Source organism: Triticum urartu, chromosome 6A (genome assembly GCF_056163025.1).
Source record: "Triticum urartu cultivar PI428250 chromosome 6A, HENAU_Tu73, whole genome shotgun sequence".
Classification (NCBI taxonomy): domain Eukaryota; kingdom Viridiplantae; phylum Streptophyta; class Magnoliopsida; order Poales; family Poaceae; genus Triticum; species Triticum urartu.
In genome coordinates, this window is record NC_141878.1 from 146,365,612 (window position 1) to 146,382,874 (window position 17,263).

Genomic DNA, 17,263 nt, shown 5'->3' on the forward strand with positions numbered 1-17,263 from the left:
CATCGGTGATTTGGATCACGTCGAGTACGACTACATCATCACCGTTCTTTTGAACGCTTCCGTGCGCAATCTACAAAGGTATGTAGATGCATTAGATGACTCGTTGCTAGATGAACTCCTAGATGATCTTGGTGAAACGAGTAGGAAAATTTTTGTTTTCTGCAACGTTCCCCAACAGTGGCATCATGAGCTAGGTCTATGCATAGTTCTACTTGCGCGAGTAGAACACAATTAGTTGTGGGCATAGATTTGTCAACTTTCTTGCCGTTACTAGTCTTTTCTTGCTTCAGCGGTATTGTGGGATGAAGCGGCCCGTACCAACCTTACACGTACGCTTACGTGAGATCGGTTCCACCGACTAACATGCACTAGTTGCATAAGGTGGCTGGCGGGTGTCTGTCTCTCCCACTTTAGTTGGAGCGGATTCGATGAACAGGGTCCTTATGAAGGGTAAATAGAAGTTGACAAATCACGTTGTGGCTTTAACATAGGTAAGAAGACGTTCTTTCTAGAACCCTAATTCAGCCACGTAAAACTTGCAACAACAATTAGAGGACGTCTAACTTGTTTTTGCAGCAAGTGGGTTGTGATATGATATGGCCAAAGTTGTGATGAATGATGAATGATCTATATGTGATGTATGAGATGTTCATGCTATTGTAATAGGAATCACGACTTGCATGTCGATGAGTATGACAACCGGCGGGAGCCATAGGAGTTGTCTTTATTCTTTTATATGACCTGCGTGTCATCGAGAATCGCCATGTAAATTACTTTACTTTATTGCTAAACGCGTTAGCCATAGTAGTAGAAGTAATAGTTGGCGAGCAACTTCATGGAGACACGATGATGGAGATCATGGTGTCAAGTCGGTGACAAGATAATCATGGAGCCCCAAGATGGAGATCAAAGGAGCTATGTGATATTGGCCATATCATGTCACGTTTATTAATTGATTACATGTGATGTTTATCATGTTTTGCATCTTGTTTACTTAGAACGACGGTAGTAAATAAGATGATCCCTCATAATAATTTCAAGAAGTGTTCCCCCTAACTGTGCACCGTTGCGACAGTTCGCTGTTTCAAAACACCACGTGATGATCGGGTGTTTTATTCAGACGTTCACATACAACGGGTGTAAGACAGATTTACACATGCAAACACTTAGGTTGACTTGACGAGCCTAGCATGTACAGACATGGCCTCGAAACACAGAAGACCGAAAGGTCGAGCATGAGTCGTATAGAAGATACGATCAACATGAAGATGTTCACCGACGTTGACTAGTCCGTCTCACGTGATGATCGAACACGGTCTAGTTAACTCGGATCATGTAATACTTAGATGACTAGAGGGATGTCTAATCTAAGTGGGAGTTCATTAATAATTTGATTAGATGAACTTAATTATCATGAACTTAGTCTAAAATCTTTGCAATATGTCTTATAGATCAAATGGCCAACGTAGTCCTCAACTTCAACGCGTTCCTAGAGAAAACCAAGCTGAAAGATGATGGCAGCAACTATACGGACTGGGTCCGGAACCTGAGGATCATCCTCATAGCTGCCAAGAAAGATTATGTCCTACAAGCACCGCTAGGTGATCCACCCGTCCCACAGAACCAAGACGTTATGAGCGCTTGGCAGACACGTGTTGACGACTACTCCCTCGTTCAGTGCGGCATGCTTTACAGCTTAGAGCCGGGGCTCCAAAAACGTTTTGAGAGACATGGAGCATACGAGATGTTCGAAGAGCTGAAAATGGTTTTTCAAGCTCATGCCCGGATCGAGAGATATGAAGTCTCCGATAAGTTCTTCAGCTGTAAGATGGAGGAAAATAGTTCTGTCAGTGAGCACATACTCACTATGTCTGGGTTGCATAACCGCTTGTCTCAGCTGGGAGTTAATCTCCCGGATGATGCGGTCATTGACAGAATCCTCCAGTCGCTTCCACCAAGCTACAAGAGCTTCGTGATGAACTTCAACATGCAGGGGATGCAAAAGACCATTCCTGAGTTGTTCTCAATGCTGAAATCAGCGGAGGTAGAAGTCAACAAGGAACATCAAGTGTTGATGGTCAATGAAACCACTAAGTTCAAGAAAGGCAAGGGTAAAAATAACTTCAAGAAGGACGGCAAGGAGGTTGCCGCGCCCGGCAAGCAAGCTGCCGGGAAGAAGCCAAAGAATGGACCCAAGCCCGAGACTGAGTGCTTTTATTGCAAGGGAAGCGGTCACTGGAAACAGAACTGCCCTAAGTACTTAGCGGATAAGAAGGCCGGCAAAACAAAAGGTATATGTGATATACATGTAATTGATGTGTACCTTACTAGTGCCCGTAGTAGCTCCTGGGTATTTGATACCGGTGCAGTTGCTCACATTTGTAACTCAAAGCAGGGGCTGCGGAATAAGCGGAAACTGGCAAAGGACGAGGTGACGATGCGCGTCGGGAATGGTTCCAAGGTCAATGTGATCGCCGTCGGCACGCTGCCTCTGCATCTCCCTTCGGGATTAGTTTTAAACCTTAATAATTGTTATTTAGTGCCAGCATTGAGCATGAACATTGTATCGGGATCTCGTTTAATTCGAGATGGCTACTCTTTTAAATCTGAGAATAATGGTTGTTCCATTTTTATGAGAGATATGTTTTATGGTCATGCTCCTATGGTGAATGGTTTATTCTTTATGAATCTCGAACGTGATGCTACACATGTTCATAATGTGAGTACCAAAAGAAGTAAGGTTGATAATGATAGTCCCACATACTTGTGGCACTGCCGCCTTGGTCACATAGGTGTCAAACGCATGAAGAAGCTCCATGCTGATGGACTTTTAGAGTCTCTTGATTATGAATCATTTGACACGTGCGAACCATGCCTTATGGGTAAAATGACCAAGACTCCGTTCTCAGGAACAATGGAGCGAGCAACCGACTTATTGGAAATCATACATACTGATGTGTGCGGTCCAATGAGTGTTGAGGCTCGCGGTGGCTATCGTTATGTTCTCACCCTCACTGATGATTTAAGTAGGTATGGGTATATCTACTTAATGAAACACAAGTCTGAAACCTTTGAAAAGTTCAAGGAATTTCAGAGTGAGGTTGAAAATCAACGTGACAGGAAAATCAAGTTTCTACGATCAGATCGTGGAGGAGAATACTTGAGTCACGAGTTTGGCACACACTTAAGAAAATGTGGAATAGTTTCGCAACTCACGCCGCCTAGAACACCTCAACGTAACGGTGTGTCCGAACGTCGTAATCGCACTCTATTGGATATGGTGCGATCTATAATGTCTCTTACCGATTTACCGCTATCTTTTTGGGGCTATGCTTTAGAGACTGCCGCATTCACTTTAAATAGGGCTCCGTCGAAATCCGTTGAGACGACACCGTATGAATTATGGTTTGGGAAGAAACCTAAGCTGTCGTTTCTAAAAGTTTGGGGATGCGATGCTTATGTCAAGAAACTTCAACCTGAAAAGCTCGAACCCAAGTCAGAAAAATGCGTCTTCATAGGATACCCAAAAGAAACTATTGGGTACACCTTCTACCTCAGATCCGAAGGCAAGATCTTTGTTGCCAAGAATGGGTCCTTTCTAGAGAAAGAGTTTCTTTCGAAAGAAGTAAGTGGGAGGAAAGTAGAGCTTGATGAAGTATTACCTCTTGAACCGGCAAATGGCGCAACTCAAGAAAATGTTCCTGAGGTGCCTGCACCGACTAGAGAGGAAGTTAATGATAATGATCAAGATACTTCTGATCAAGCTCCCACTGAGATTCGAAGGTCCACAAGGACACGTTCCGCACCAGAGTGGTACGGCAACCCTGTCTTGGAAATCATGTTGTTAGACAACGGTGAACCTTCGAACTATGAAGAAGCGATGGCGGGCCCGGATTCCGACAAATGGCTAGAAGCCATGAAATCCGAGATAGGATCCATGTATAAAAATGAAGTATGGACTTTGACTGACTTGCCCGTTGAACGGCGAGCCATAGAAAATAAATGGATCTTTAAGAAGAAGACAGACGCGGATGGTAATGTGACCATCTATAAAGCTCGGCTTGTCGCTAAGGGTTATCGACAAGTTCAAGGGGTTGACTACGATGAGACTTTCTCACCTGTAGTGAAGCTGAAGTCCGTCCGAATCATGTTAGCGATTGCCGCATTCTATGATTATGAGATATGGCAAATGGACGTCAAAACGGCATTCCTTAATGGTTTCCTTAAGGAAGAATTGTATATGATGCAGCCGGAAGGTTTTGTCGATCCTAAGAATGCTGACAAGGTGTGCAAGCTCCAACGCTCGATTTATGGGCTGGTGCAAGCATCTCGGAGTTGGAACATTCGCTTTGATGAGATGATCAAAGTGTTTGGGTTCACGCAGACTTATGGAGAAGCCTGCGTTTACAAGAAAGTGAGTGGGAGCTCTGTAGCATTTCTCATATTATATGTGGATGACATACTTTTGATGGGAAATGATATAGAACTCTTGGACAGCATCAAGGCTTACTTGAATAAAAGTTTTTCAATGAAGGACCTTGGAGAAGCTGCTTATATATTAGGCATCAAAATCTATAGAGATAGATCGAGACGCCTCATAGGTCTTTCACAAAGCACATACCTTGATAAGATATTGAAGAAGTTCAATATGGATCAGTCTAAGAAGGGGTTCTTGCCTGTGTTGCAAGGTATGAAATTGAGCTCAGCTCAATGTCCGACCACGGTAGAAGAAATAGAAGAGATGAGTGTCATCCCCTATGCCTCAGCCATAGGTTCTATTATGTATGCCATGCTGTGTACCAGACCTGATGTAAACCTTGCCGTAAGTTTGGTAGGAAGGTACCAAAGTAATCCCGGCAAGGAACACTGGACAGCGGTCAAGAATATCCTGAAGTACCTGAAAAGGACCAAGGAAATGTTTCTCGTTTATGGAGGTGACGAAGAGCTCGTCGTAAAGGGTTACGTCGACGCTAGCTTCGACACAGATCTGGATGACTCTAAGTCACAAACCGGATACGTGTATATGTTGAATGGTGGAGCAGTGAGCTGGTGCAGCTGCAAGCAGAGCGTCGTGGCGGGATCTACATGTGAAGCGGAGTACATGGCAGCCTCGGAGGCAGCACATGAAGCAATATGGGTGAAGGAGTTCATCACCGACCTAGGAGTCATACCCAATGCGTCGGGGCCAATCAAACTCTTTTGTGACAACACTGGAGCTATTGCACTTGCCAAGGAGCCCAGGTTTCACAAGAAGACAAGGCACATCAAGCGTCGCTTCAACTCCATTCGTGAAAATGTTCAAAATGGAGACATAGAGATTTGTAAAGTACATACGGACCTGAATGTAGCAGATCCGTTGACTAAACCTCTCCCTAGGGCAAAACATGATCAACACCAGAATTCCATGGGTGTTCGATTAATCACAATGTAACTAGATTATTGACTCTAGTGCAAGTGGGAGACTGTTGGAAATATGCCCTAGAGGCAATAATAAAAGCATTATTATTATATTTCCTTGTTCATGATAATTGTCTTTATTCATGCTATAATTGTGTTATCCGGAAATCGTAATACATGTGTGAATAACAGACACCAATATATCCCTAGTGAGCCTCTAGTTGACTAGCTCGTTGATCAACAGATAGTCATGGTTTCCTGACTATGGACATTGGATGTCATTGGTAACGAGATCACATCATTAGGAGAATGATGTGATGGACAAGACCCAAACCTAAACATAGCACAAGATCGTATAGTTCGTTTGCTAGAGTTTTCCAATGTCAAAGTGTCTTTTCCTTAGACCATGAGATCGTGTAACTCCCGGATACCGTAGGAGTGCTTTGGGTATACCAAACATCACAACGTAACTGGGTGACTATAAAGGTAGACTACGGGTATCTCCGAAAGTGTCTGTTGGGTTGACATGGATCAAGACTGGGATTTGTCACTCCGTATGACGGAGAGGTATCGCTGGGCCCACTCGGTAATGCATCATCATAATGAGCTCAAAGTGACCAAGTGTTTGGTCACGGGATCATGCATTACGGTACGAGTAAAGTGACTTGCCGGTAACGAGATTGAACGAGGTATTGGGATACCGACGATCGAATCTCGGGCAAGTAACATATCGGTTGACAAAGGGAATTGCATACGGGGTTGATTGAATCCTCGACATCGTGGTTCATCCGATGAGATCATCGTGGAGCATGTGGGAGCCAACATGGGTATCCAGATCCCGCTGTTGGTTATTGACTGGAGAGTCGTCTCGGTCATGTCTGCTTGTCTCCCGAACCCGTAGGGTCTACACACTTAAGGTTCGGTGACGCTAGGGTTGTGAAGATATGTATATGCAGTAACCCGAATGTTGTTCGGAGTCCCGGATGAGATCCCGGACGTCACGAGGAGTTCCGGAATGGTCCGGAGGTAAAGAATTATATATAGGAAGTGCTGTTTCGGGCATCGGGACAAGTTTCGGGGTTATCGGTATTGTACCGGGACCACCGGAAGGGTCCCGGGGGTCCACCGGGTGGGGCCACCTATCCCGGAGGGCCCCATGGGCTGAAATAGAAGGGAACCCAGCCCATAGTGGGCTGGGGTGCCAGCCCCTATAGGCCCATGCGCCTAGGGTTTCCACCATGGAAGAGTCCATGTGGTGGAAGGCACCCCTAGGTGCCTTGGGGGGGAGGGAAACCTCCGCTTGGCCGCCGCCCCCTAGTAGATCTCATCTACTAGGGCCGGCGCCCCCCCATGGCACCTCTATATATAGTGGGGGGGAGAGGAGGGATTAGAGACCAGCCCCTGGCGCCTCCCTCTCTCCCCGTTACGTCTCTCCCTCGTAGTCTTGGCGAAGCCCTGCTTCTGTGACGCCCTGCATCCACCACCACGCCGTCGTGCTGCTGGATCTTCATCAACCTCTCCTCCCCCTTGCTGGATCAAGAAGGAGGAGACGTCTCCCGTCCCGTACGTGTGTTGAACGCGGAGGTGCCGTCCGTTCGGCGCTGGTCATCGGTGATTTGGATCACGTCGAGTACGACTACATCATCACCGTTCTTTTGAACGCTTCCGTGCGCAATCTACAAAGGTATGTAGATGCATTAGATGACTCGTTGCTAGATGAACTCCTAGATGATCTTGGTGAAACGAGTAGGAAAATTTTTGTTTTCTGCAACGTTCCCCAACATATATGCCAAGAAGAAGATGGACCACAACTCAATGTCCAATATGTACAAGGAGATCCCAAATGAAGCACTTGATACCTTCAAGTTTGGCTCAGTGCATTATCTTCTGTCAGGTCTGCCTACGATCAATTGGATACTAAGGCACACCTTACTGCCCAAGTCTGGAGATCACAAGATGATCAGAGGCCATGCTATCAACTTGCTACATGTGTTTGATGTGCCTCAGAAGTTCAAGGTGATGAGCCTCATAGTAGAAACAATCAAGAGGACTGCAGCAGATCAGAAGAGGAGTTGCGGATATGCCCCTCAAATTCAGGAGCTCATCAACTTCAAGATGGGCACGGGCATATATTTATTGGACAAGGAACACCTGCCAATCCGTCCAGATTTTGAGGATAACCAAGTGGTCATGACTGAGAATGAGCCATCATCAGTTCAAGCACAAGCAAAGAAGGAGAAGGCAAGAAAGGAGAAAGCTGCCAAGATGCCAACTCAAGAGGAGGCATCTGAGTATTTCTTGAAGACTAAACAAGAGCAGCTTGGTTACTTGATTGCATCCACGCTGAGGATTGAGCAAAGTCTGGCCACCCTCACTCAGAATCAGCAGAGCCTAGAGAGAATCATGGAACAGAAGTTCTATGACTTGGATGTCAAAGTAACGGAAGTTCGGTCTGCAGTGGAGCAGCTCCAGGAGGACATGCAGGAGAGGAGAGGCAGGACTACCACTCATGCCTTTGCCAGAGTGCCAAGAGGTCCGAGGTCGTCTGCCGTGCCAGTTGCTGACACAAGGGCCACCACCTCAGCACCAGCCACAGCCTCAGTTCTACCAGCTCCAGCATCTACTTCAGCTCCAACTCCAGCGTCTACTTCAGCATCTACCGAAGCCTTCGTCCTTGGAGTGATCCGGACTCCACCACCACCTGAAGATCAAGCCTGAGCATCGATCTAGTGCTATGCATTTTCTAGGAACTTTTTGGTAACTTGTTGCTAAAGGGGGAGAAGATGTATAGATCATAGGCTTCGAGAGAGAGAGAGTGTTGCTTTTTATCTCTTGCTTTATTTGGTGGTTTTTCGAACTTGTTTGCTTTTGAGTGCTTGAGATACTATGCTTGTGAGACATTGATGATCATGTGTTTGATCATAAGCTACACTTAATGCTTGCTTAATGCTATTATCCTATCTATCTTGTGTGATCATTCACTATTCTTAGTGATGAGTGCATGTATTTCATTCTTATCATTTTAAGCGCTCCACCAAGATGTATGTGACATGGAAGAGTAACCCATGACTCTAACTCTTTGCGCATTTGCAGTCCAAAGCAAATTTTAAATATGCACAAATTTAGGGGGAGCTCTTACTTATCACATACTTCTCAAAGCGACGATATATTTCATGCTTATTATCATTTGTCGAAGCTTTGATCTATATGTTGTCATCAATTACCAAAAAGGGGGAGATTGAAAGTGCAACTATCCCTAGGTGGTTTTGGTAATTCATAACAACATATAGCTCATTGAGCTAATGCTATTCCAAGATGATTATTTCAGGAAAGCTCAATGATTGGCATGGCATGGATGTGAAAGTGGAACCCTCAAAATGCTAAGGAAAAAGGATTGGCTCAAACTCAAAAGCTCAAGACTCTTCATTTTATATTTTAGTGATCCAAAATCACATTGAGTCCTTAGAAAAAGCCAATACTATTAAGGAGGGATGAGGTGTTGCTTAATGAGCCTCTTGCTTCATGTGCTTAGTAATATTCTCCAAAAACCCTCAACTACTTTCCCATATCCACATATGACCTAAACCCTAAGCCAAACTCAGTCCTACCGATTCTTCCTATCCGGCGCCACCGAGTTTCACTTGTCATTAGCCACTGCCAAACCCTAGCAATTCGGTTCTACCGATAGGGATCTCGGTCTCACCGAGATGGGATTGCAAACTCTCTGTTTCCCTTTCGTAACTTTTCGGTCTCACCGAAAGAGCGAATCGGTCCCACCGAGATTGCAATGTAAATTCAGTGTTTCCCTTTTGTAACTTTTCGGTCTCACCGAAAGAGCAAATCGGTCCCACCGAGTTTGCCTGACCAACTCTCTGGTTAGCTGATTACCAAATTCGGTCTCACCGAGTTTGTGTAATCGGTCCTACCGAGTTGCATGTCAGTCCCATCGAAAATCTCTAACGGTCACTAGGTTTACATTTTCGGTCCGACCGAGTTTATGATTCGGTCCCACCGAGATTGGAAAACTGTGTAACGGTTGGATTTTGTATGGAGGCTATATATACCCCTCCACCTCCTCTTCATTCAAAGAGAGAGCCATCAGAACACATACACCATTCCAACTCATATGTTCTGAGAGAGAACCACCTACTCATGTGTTGAGACCAAGATATTCCATTCCTACCATATGAATCTTGATCTCTAGCCTCTCCAAGTTGCTTTCCACTCAAATCTTCTTTCCACAAAATCCAAATCCTATGAGAGAGTTGAGTGTTGGGGAGACTATCATTTGAAGCACAAGAGCAAGGAGTTCATTACCTACACACCATTTGTTACTTCTTGGAGAGTGGTGTCTCCTAGATTGGCTAGGTGTCACTTGGGAGCCTCCGACAAGATTGTGGAGTTGAACCAAGGAGTTTGTAAGGGCAAGGAGATCGCCTACTTTGTGAAGATCTACCGCTAGTGAGGCAAGTCCTGTGTGGGCGATGGCCATGGTGGGATAGACAAGGTTGCTTCTTCGTGGACCCTTTGTGGGTGGTTGCTTCTTCGTGGACCCTTCGTGGGTGGAGCCCTGTGTGGACTCGCGCAACCGTTGCCCTTTGTGGGTGGAGCCCTATGTGGACTCTCGCAACCGTTACCCTTTGTGGGTTGAAGTCTCCATCAACGTGGATGTAGGATAGCACCACCTATCCGAACCATGGGAAAAACATCCGTGTCTCCAATTGCGTTTGAATTCTCCAAACCCTTCCCTTTACATTCTTGCAAGTTGCATGCTTTACTTTCCGCTGGCAATATACTCTTTGCATGCTTGCTTGAATTATGTGATGATTGCTTGACTTGTCCTAAAATAGCTAAAATCTGCCAAGAACTAAAATTGGGAAAAGGTTAAGTTTTTATTCGGTCAAGTAGTCTAATCACCCCCCTCTAGACATACTTTCGATCCTACACGAACACGGCCCACGCTGGCCCACCCGATCTCACATATACTTCTCTCCATCCGCTCGCCGGACCAAATCCTAGCCACTTCACTCCATTGCACTCCACTCCTTCCTGCCACCCAAGCTCTTGTCTGGCGATCTCCGGCATGGCGGGCAGCAGATTTGAATCCTTCAACTCCAGATCCGTTGACCCCAAACTCAATCCACGCGGCCCCGAGAAGAAGATGGTCGTCCGGCTTGCGCTCCGCCGCTCCCGGGAAGACGCCCGTGCGAGGCAGCGCTTGGACTTCTTCCGTCGAGTATCCATTGCGTCCGCCCAAATGACGCATAGATCCGACGCTTGGTGTCCATCGACTCAAACATGGTGCGGCGTGCGTGCCGTGCGAGGCAAGGCGAGGGAGGCAGCAACGGTAGCCCTCGCGGCAGTGGACGTCGGCGCGGCGGAGTCACATTCTCCGACGCCCCGTATGGTGCACCAGTCCCGGCGTCACAACCGCGTCGTGGTGGATGTTGCTGGCTTATCCCAGGACGGATCCATCATCGACCGGATGTACATCGGCACCGTCTGAATTCCGGGCTCCGACGAGGAAGAATAGGGTATGGGAGACGTCGGCGCCTTGAGTCATGTGAGCCGGCTCGTGTCCCATGCCGTACTCTACCTTACCGGTGACCGGACCAGCTCTCTAGCGAGCGCTGCCGGTCGCGGGATATGGACACGGCGAAGTTGGACGAGTTCCCCTTAAAGATCGGTTCACGTTGCATGTAATGATATGGATTTAAGGTTTTAATTAAGATACTGGATTGTAGAATCAAATATTTGAGGTGTGACTGATCACTGTTCACGAACGCGTTCGAACGTGTTCGTGCAGACGTTCTAAGGAGTTGGATTTGCAAGTCTGACCGTAGATGCTCTCAGTGCCCCTCCTATGAATGTAATTTTGATTTGTTTATTATTATCTAGCGAGCGGCATGAGAATAGTCTGAAGTTATCAGATCCGCGTGGAATCAAAAGCGTCCAGCTTAAGTGCTTTAGCGAAATGGACTGTGAGTTGGTCCATCAGGAGGCCAACTTGCTCGTCCGATGATCCCAGGAATTGTAGTGTCAATGAACCAAAAAATGTTAGAGCATCTCTAGTGGCTTGTGTATCTCATAGTCTATGTTAAATATAGACCATCAGAGGCCAAAAAATGTGTCCAGCGGTTTGTGTATGTACTAGTCTAAATTTTAGACATCCACCCGAATCGCTACGCATTGTCCATATTTAGACGACGGAGCGAGGACGTCCAAACAGAGCTGCCCCTTCGCGAGCTCTCTCCCGCGCCGATCTGGAGAAGTTGGAGACGAGAAGACGGCCACGCCACTGCCCTGAGGAGCTCGCCGTCGCTGAGGTACGCTCTGGTTTTTCCGATTCAGAGAGAGGGAGAGTGATTGAAGAGATAGGGCAGGGAGATGGGGCCGATGGATCTGAGGCCAAATCCGGACGCCGCCGGCCACTGTCGCCCTTGCGGATGGGGCAAGGAGATGCGAGAGAAGGGGCAGGGGGATGGGGCTCCGGTTGCGAGCGCAGCGCTGGCGGCGAGCATGTGCGTGAGCGGCGGGTGCGCCGGCTGCGAGCGGCGGGTGTGAGGGGGATGCGCGAGCTGCGGGTGCGAGCGTGTGCGCGAGCGGCTGGGGCGCCGGCTGCGAGCAGCGGCTGTGAGGCACGAGCGCGAGCGGCTGGGGCGCCGGCTGTGAGGCGCGAGCGGGTGGAGCACGAGCGCGAGTGGCTGGGGCGCCGGCTGCGAGCAGCGGCTGCGAGCAGTAGCGTGTGCGCGAGCGCCAGCTCTCTGAATATTGCCGCCGCTCCCTGTATCTGAATATTGTTGCTGCTCCCTGTATCTGAATATTGGTATTGTTCTCTGAATATCTGAATATTGCTGCTGCTGCTCTTTGTGTGCAGATGGAAAACTCATATGAGTTGGACTCATAGATCAACAACTCCTCATTTCTGGACATGATGAATGTAGGATCGAGTGACACAAATTGTTATGGAACAGCAGATTGTAGCCCACTTGCGGAACAAGTGACGATGCCTCCACAAAAGGGGAAAAAATCTGCGAAACCAAAATCAGCAAAAGGAGCCTCCACAAAAGAGAAAAATTGGTCAACTGCTGAGGACTTGGTGTTGATTTAAGCATGGGCAAACATTAGTCTGGATGCGGTGACCGGGACCGATCAGAATTCAAGTACATATTGGGGTAGGATTTCAGATCACTACGACGCTCACAAAAAACCGTCATGGCCGGAGCGTGGTTCTAATGGACTCACCTGTCGTTACAACGTTATTTCAACGCTCACGAGCAAGTTCTGTGCATGTATTCAACAGATATTAAATAGAAATTGCAGCGGAATGACTCTCTCTGATAAGGTATGCATCTATCTTCTAATTCGCTTCTAATATACCATGTGTTGTATGGAAGTGTTAACTCTTTATTTCCTTTTTCAGGAAAGAGATGCACACCGCATGTACATTGAACTGGATGAGAAAAAGAAGCCATTTACATTAATGCATTGCTACATAGAGTTTGAGAAGTATCCAAAGTGGCAGACACGTCCGCTTCCTCAAAAGAAACAAAAGAAGACCTCGGATGCAAGTCCGGGTACAACCTCCAACGATGAAGACTTCGGCGCATGCACTAATGCTCTTGAAGAAGAGCTAAGACCTCCTGGTACGAAGCATGATAAGAATGAACGTTTGAGGAAAGGTAAAACGGAATTGCAGAACTCCAAAGGCTCGTTCCACATCCTTTGTAGCCGCCTCTTGCCTTTGGGAAAAATGTTTCTTCTTTCTTGTTTCTAGCCGCCTCTTGCCTTCTTCCACATCCTTCGCCGAAATAAGTTTTCGGGATAGCGAGGACTTTCTTTGAAGTAGTCATTCCATAGTAGAACAAATCCTGCATCTCTTGCTCGATTGATTGTCTGATGTCCATGCTTGGAACCGCCATGGCGTCGATGGTTCCTCTGCTCTTCCTTATCGCGCTCTGCGAATGCTACAAGAATGAGTTCGTCGTCGTCAGATGAAGACGACGACGAATTCATGAGCATATCCAAAGAAGAAATATTTCCACTCATCATTCTGTTGTGTGAGAGAAGACAAAGGAATTCAGGAGAGGAATGAGAAGGCACAACCAGGATTGGTGAATGAGAGGTGGGAGGAGTGGTATATATAGACCTGGAATATAGCCGTTGAAAATATAGCCGTTGAAAATAGAGCCATTGGAAAAGTAGCTGTTGAAAATATAGCCGTTGGAGACATAGACTACCAAATTTAGACAATCCACTGAAAAACTGAGGTTGTCTAAAATGAATTTTTTTACACCATTGTGTATATGAAGATATAGACTACCAAATTTACACAAGCCACTAGAGATGCTCTTAGGTTGGGGACGGTGTCAATGAACCAGGCACCAACTCGGAGCTCCTTTGTGAATAATGTACAACTTTTTTTGCGGGGGAAATAATGTACAACTTGACGCAAATGTACACGAGAACTGGACAATTTTTCTCCCATCAAAATCATGCATTCAAAAAAAATTTAAATGACCAAGCATCTCCAAAACATGATCTAAAATGAAATTTAGAGTTTGGAGTACAGCCACATCTCCCTCCTGAGAAAAATAGTACCACGTCACCACGTCGAGCACACTCGTTCACGTGCACACACGCGCACCACCACACGTTCCCGAGCCCACCGCCCCTGACAGACGGGACGCAACAGCGACTGGCGAGTGACCTGCCCCTACTGTAGAGTCCCTCGAAGCACGTACACCGGTGACTGGCCCGCGACTGGCCAGTCGTCACCGACGACGCGCCGGTCCACACGTCCTCCCGCCACCACGCACACACACACACTACACGAGAGATCGGAGCGACGGTACGTGTCGCGAGCCCGCGGCGGGCGCGCGCTGGCCGCGGCCGGACGAGGAGCCGTCCGCGTCGCCCGCCCCACTTGGCCCCGCCGCCGTCACCGTCACTCCTTTTCCTCCCGTCCCGCTTCTTCGTGGCTGGCGAGTGGCGATCCCCCGAGTCACCTTCCTGCCCCCTCTCCTCGCGCGCGCGGCCGCAGGCGCCGAGGGCAGCGCGGCCATTTCCCCCGCCCATCCCGAGATATTTCCCGATCGACCGGGGCGTCCGGGCCACGGATCACCACATGTTGTCAACGCCGCCCGCGTCGGCTTCTGGGCGACGCGCCGCGGCCACAGGAACGCAGGAGGGCGCGACGCGATCCGGCCGATGGGCGCGCGGTGGGCGCGGTGATCGCGTCGGAACGTTTGGCTGCCGGCCCGGTGTTTGCTTCGCTTGGCGTGGGCGAGTCGCCGGGTTGGGCGGTCCGGAGAGCGCGCGCGTGTACTGATCGTCCGTCCGTGTACTGTTTACGCGGTACGCATGCACGTGGTGACCGTGAACGCGCGGCACGTACTGCGTACGGTGGAGGCGTCCCTGAGGCCGTCCCAGCGCGCAACGGCCGGCACAAGCCTGGTCGTGCGACGCCGTTGGTCCATGCGACGAAGAGTATACCGCGAGCGAAGGATGTATGGCTGTACACATCCGGGAAGCAAACACCTTTGCCGGTCTCCGGCATTTGTTTTCTTCTTAATTTTGTGTATGCAGAAAGCAGTCAACTGCTGATCAGGCATTCACATATGCTATAGCTCCACTTGGCTAGCTCCTCAGCATCTCCAAGAATCTTATTTTGTTATCATTCAGACACATTTCCTCTGAGAGAGAGAGAGAGAGAGAGAGAGAGAGAGAGAGAGATCCTGTCCGTGGACCTCCGGTGCTAGCTTTTGATCCGCAGCCACTTTTTTCTTCTGTTTTTTTGCGCATGATCTGCAGCCACTTGCATAACCACAGCTCTGAATAGAACCACGCACCACGCGTTTCCTTCGCATCTTTATTAACCAAGCTTCTCCGAAGCCCCTACGACCACGCCACGACACGCCTCGCCATATACTAGTGCTGCTTAAATCGCATGGCTGTCAGCTGCCCGACGGAGATTAGCCCGAGGTTACCGACCACACGCCGAGTCCACTCGAGCGCATCTTTAACAACGACTTCATCCGCGCCTAATCGGAGTAGTATAGTATACTGACTGCCTGGTCTGGGCCGTGGCATGGTGTCACCTCTTCGGCCCAGATATTTCATGGCGTGCATCGCCGCGGCGTGGAGTAGACTTGCCAAGGCACGCAACCATAGCATGCATGATAAACTAAACTAATTACCATCCACTAGCTAAGATCTTTCTAACGACGAGCCTGTTAATTAATCAGTGGATGCCATCAGCTGAGCGTGGTCACTAGCTAGATCACCAGTTTGCCCGCCAAAAAAAAGCTAGATCACCAGTTTGCCCGCCAAAAAACAAAGCTACTAGATCACCAGTTAACTATGCATGGCTCACATCAGTTTGCCAGCCGGTTGTGGCTTTTATTTTGTTTTCTTAGCTCTTTGTAAGCAGCTTTTGTTTGAGACTTTAAGATTATTGTTGAACCTTTTTACTTGCTAATAAAGGTGGCCGTATGCATGTCCTCTTTTCTAAAAAAAACAAAAAAAAAATCAATTGAGGTTTTCGTTTGAAGTTCTAATTTTGACTAAATGTTGCTTTGCAATATATACAAGGCCCTTTTGTGTAAGTTGGTCCCCATGTGGCCATGTGGCAGCCGGATTAGGTGCATCAAGCCTATCTGCAGCACTAAAAAGGAAAGTGATCAGCACCCAAATGGACCAATCCGTCAGGATATGTCCAAGAAAAAAGCATGATAAAAGGAGGAACTAGACTGATAACCATACATGACCAAATAAAGAAGAAATATTTGTTCTTGAGAAGAACGATTTGAGAGCGGATAACATTTCTCAAGCAATAATTCAAGCAAGATTCCATCACCCATGACCCCATGCAGGAGAGAGAATATCATATATTTTTCTCTTCTTTTGGCTGGGAGAGAATATCATGTCTCATCATACATATCTATTGTATTTTTCCGATCCAACCCCAAAGAGGATACATAGCAACACAAGGCAGTGTATGAGTTAGACTTCTAGAATGAGAATATTAAACTCTTTGGGTGGGACTAGGTTTTGTGGACATGGATCGCTCGACGAGTTTCTGCCACCAAAACCAACGGCTCGCGTTGATTCTGCCACAAACTACACACTCCGTATGCTTCCATGTCTTCTTGGATCGTTTAACCCTGTCCGTTTATCAAAGCCGTATTATATTCTCCACACCAAATCAAGAAGCCTTGGGGCATCTCTACCACATACTTCATATCTTAGTTACCCATCCTATTTCTCATCCTTAGTTCCCCTTTTTTGTAATTATACTTTGGGTCAAGTACCCCATCCGTTAAAACTTAATTCACTAAACAAAAAATATTTCGCCGATTCATCATAAGTTTGCATACAAACTCCAATTGAACATATATTATTATTTAATTCAAAACTTGAGAATTCAAGTAGGCCCAATTCAAATATATATTAAAATTCATGTTTTTACACCATTCAAATTCAAATTAATAAATGGCCCAAACGAAATAAAGAGAACATCACATCTCATCATACATATCTATATATTTTCAATCCAACCCCAAATAGGATACATAGCAAACGAAGCAACCAAAAAGTAATCTGTGAGTTCTCCTTCCAGAATGAGAATAATAAACTCTCCGAGTGGGGCTAAAGTTTTGTGGACATGGATCGCTCGACTAGTTCGTGCCACCAAAACCAATGGCCCACTTTGCCTCTCCCGTAGCCATTTGATTGTGCCACAAGCTACACATATGTTTTTATGTGTCCTTTAACCGTGGCCGCTTATCAAAGCCCTATTATACTCTTCACATCACATCAAACAAGAGGCCTTAGAATACTCCAAGTGTCCCATGGTAACAACACC

The 17,263-nt window shown here is 47.2% G+C and overlaps 1 pseudogene across 1 annotated transcript; it reads left to right on the top strand.

The window, feature by feature from the left end:
• Positions 1–11,609: 11,609 nt before the first annotated feature.
• On the top strand, positions 11,610–13,495 carry LOC147964515 (glutathione S-transferase T3-like; annotated as a pseudogene). The gene is made up of 3 exons (XR_015609381.1): positions 11,610–11,723; positions 12,275–12,742; positions 12,821–13,495. The product of XR_015609381.1 is annotated as a glutathione S-transferase T3-like (transcript).
• Positions 13,496–17,263: the final 3,768 nt, after the last annotated feature.